Genomic DNA, 3675 nt, shown 5'->3' with positions numbered 1-3675 from the left:
AACCTGTATGATCTCGTTCGTTGGCCCTCGCAACATATTTGTCGCCAAACCCACTGGCTCCAGGTCATCTATAAGTCTTTGCTATTTAAAGCCCCGCCTTATCTCAGCTCACTGGTCACCATAGCAACACCCACCGCTCCAGTAGGTATATTTCACTGGTCATCCCCAAAGCCAACACCTTCTTTGGCCGCCTTTCCTTCCAGTTCTCTGCTGCCAATGACTGGAACGAATTGCAAAAATTACTGAAGCTGGAGACTTATATGTCCCTCACTATCTTTAAGCATCAGCTGTCAGAGCAGCTTACAAATCACTGTACCTGTACACAGCCCATCTGTAAATAGCACATCCAACTACCTCATCCCTATACTGTTCTTTTTTTGTTGTTGCTCTTTTGCACCCCAGTATCTCTACTTGCACATCATCATCTGCACATCTATCACTCCAGTGTTAATTGCTAAATTGTAATTATTTTACCACTATGGCCTATTTATTGCCTTACCTTACTACATTTGCACACACTGTATACAGATTTTTCTATTGTGTTATTGACTGTACGTTTGTTTATCCCATGTGTAACTCTGTATTGTTTTTGTCTCACTGCTTTGCTTTATCTGGCCAGGTCGCAGTTGTAAATGAGAACTTCTCAACTAGCCTACCTGGTTTAATTAATAAGGTGAAGAAAAAAAAAGTACACAGAGTAACTTAAAACTTTCCACCTTTCCAAAGGGTTCACATACTTTTTCTTGCCACTGTATTTGTATATCCACTGCTCATTGTCTTACAGCTCTATGTCCTCTACCTGTTTTGTATATAATGTATGTACACTTTACTGTACTCTGTCTCTAGTTGTCTATCACTAGCAGCACCATATCACCAGGTATCCTGATCTTGTCCACATTTTCAGACATCTATCTACAAGTGGCATTTTAATGTGTCTCTTGTCGGCACCGTGACCAGATTTCCTTGTCCCTCCCTGTATGCAAATGATTTGACTGATATTCTTTCAAAAATAATGTTTATTTATTTATAGTAATTCACATAATGATGCCATAAGTCAATGGTGCCACCTGAAAATGATTGAGAGGGAAGGATACAGATGATTTAAATTGTTTCCTTGTCCAGATTCATCTACACTTGTAATATATCCAGACACACTGTGTGTCTGACTACCTCCAGAGGTGGGCAGGAAGATCTGATCACAATCAGATCACAATTTGACTTTTGATTGTCTACACCTGTCTAAAACTGTGGACAAAATTAAGGACAGAGGACACATGTTAAAACCAGGTATAAACAGGGATAGATTAAATCCGGGCCATGGAAGATCTGTGTTATAGCGAATCTGAAATGTAAAGGTAATTTCTGATTGACATATGCAACAGTTACCGTGAATGCAGTCTCAGCGAACGTGGGAACATTGATGATAGATTTAAACAATTCAATGTGATCATGCTTTGTCAGCTATGCACCATTTACAGGTAATTTCCGATTGAGCTAACATATGCAGCATTTATCGTAAATGCTGTCTCAGCGAACGTCGGAACCTTTAAATGGTGCTTAGCCGACAAGTAACCAAAAGGTTGCAAGTTCAAATCCCCGAGCTGACAAGGTACAAATCTGTCGTTCTGCCCCTGACCAGGCAGTTAACCCACTGTTCCTAGGCCGTCATTGAAAATAAGAATTTGTCCTTAACTGACTTGCTGTCACGATCGTCGTAACTTTGAATAGAGGACCAAGGCGCAGCGTGATAGAAAGACATCTTCTTTTATTATGAAGACAAAACAAACGAACAAAAACAACAAACAGACGACCGTGAAGCTATATCAAACAAAATAGTGCTGACACTAAACATAGACAATTACCCACAATAGCCTACTGCCTATGGCTGCCTTAAATATGGCTCCCAATCAGAGACAATGAATGACAGCTGTCTCTGATTGAGAACCATTCAGGCAACCATAGACATACCTAGACACCTACACTCAACACAAACCCATACACTCTACCAAAAAAAAACTATACCATACCTGTCAGGACCCGGTGCGAGAAACAGTCACTAAATCGGCAGAACCCAGAAGATGAGGCAGACACAGCAGTACTAGAGATGGTGGTTTAATAAAAAATAGATATCTTCCAAAAATACAAAGAAAATCCACAAAGTGGTAAAAACAGCAAGGGAAAAAACAAACCTCAAAAGACTAATCCAAAATACAAAAGAACAAAACCAGAGAACCTCTGGAAAATCCAACAAGAGAAAAATATATGTTCACAACAAGGCTTGGGCTGGGACTGCGTGCTAACATACAACACTGAGCAAGGAACTCGAGAACACACAGGGATTAAATACTAACAAGGGAACGACATACAGGTGAAAACAATAATTAGAGCAAGGGAAAAACAAAAAGGTACAAAAAAGGTGCAATGGGACATCTAGTGACAAAAAACCAGAACAGTCCTGGCCAAAACCTGACAGAATCTCCCTCCTAGGAACGGCTCCTGACGTTCCTACCAGCCTTCTCGGGTGGAGGGCCCTGAACTGACGAATGAGGTCAGGGTCCAGTATGTCCTTGGCAGGAACCCAGGAGCGCTCCTCGGGACCGTAGCCTTCCCAGTCCACCAGATACTGCCAGGACCGCTGCACCCGGCGGGAGTCCAGTATCCGGTGGACGGTATAAGCCGACTGGCCTCCGATGACACGGGGCGGAGGGGAGGTCTGCCTGCCGGAATAAGGGAGAAAAAACAACAGGTTTTAATAAAGAAATGTGAAATGTGGATTGATTTTTAAGGATCTGGGTAAGTGCAGGCGAAAAGTAACGGGATTGATCTTCCTGGCAATCTTAAAGGTCCGATGAATCTCTGGGACAGCTTGCGAACTCCACCCGTAGCGGTAAGTTTTTGTTGAGAGCCATACTCTCTGGCCGGGGTACAGGGTAGGACCGGGACGGCGACGTCTGTTGGCTTGTCGTTGGTACTGCTGTGAGGAACGCAGAAGATTAAGACGGGCCTTCTTCCACGTAAGCCGACAGCGTCTGATGAACCTCGAGGCTGAAGGCACTCTGACTTCTGCCTCCTGGTCCGGGAACAATAGAGAGCATAGCCAAACTGACACTCGTGCGGGGATATACCAGTGGAGGAGGAGCACAAGGTGTTGTGCGCGTACTCAGCCCAAACAATGAAGGATGACCATGTGGATGGGTTGTTGGAAACCATACATCTGAGGTGGTTTCCAGCTCCTGATTCATCCTCTCAGTTTGGCCGTTGGACTCCGGATGGTACCCTGAAGATAAACTGGCCGTGGCCCCTATGAGTTGGCAGAAGGCCTTCAAAACCTTGAGGCGAACTGGAGCCTCTGTCGGAAACCAATCTTGCGGGATGCCAAAGACTCGGAACACATGGTTAATCACCAACTCAGCTGTTTCCTTGGCAGAAGGTAATTTGGTCAAGGGAACAAACCTGGCCGCCTTAGAAAACTGTCGGATGATGACTGAGGATCTAGATTACCATGGGAACGAGGAAGGCCAGTAATAAAGTCCAGCGAGATATGGGACCAGAGCGGTGGGGAATAGATAAAGGGTGAAGGAGTCCTTGAGAGGGCGGAGTGAGAAGATTTGCCCTGGCAGCACACGGAACAGGCCTTGACGAGAAGCGGTGCGCATAACGTCTCTCTAATTTCAT

This window comes from Salvelinus sp. IW2-2015, unplaced genomic scaffold (assembly GCF_002910315.2).
Source record: "Salvelinus sp. IW2-2015 unplaced genomic scaffold, ASM291031v2 Un_scaffold1566, whole genome shotgun sequence".
NCBI lineage: Eukaryota > Metazoa > Chordata > Actinopteri > Salmoniformes > Salmonidae > Salvelinus > Salvelinus sp. IW2-2015.
This window is presented reverse-complemented; position numbering follows the sequence as displayed.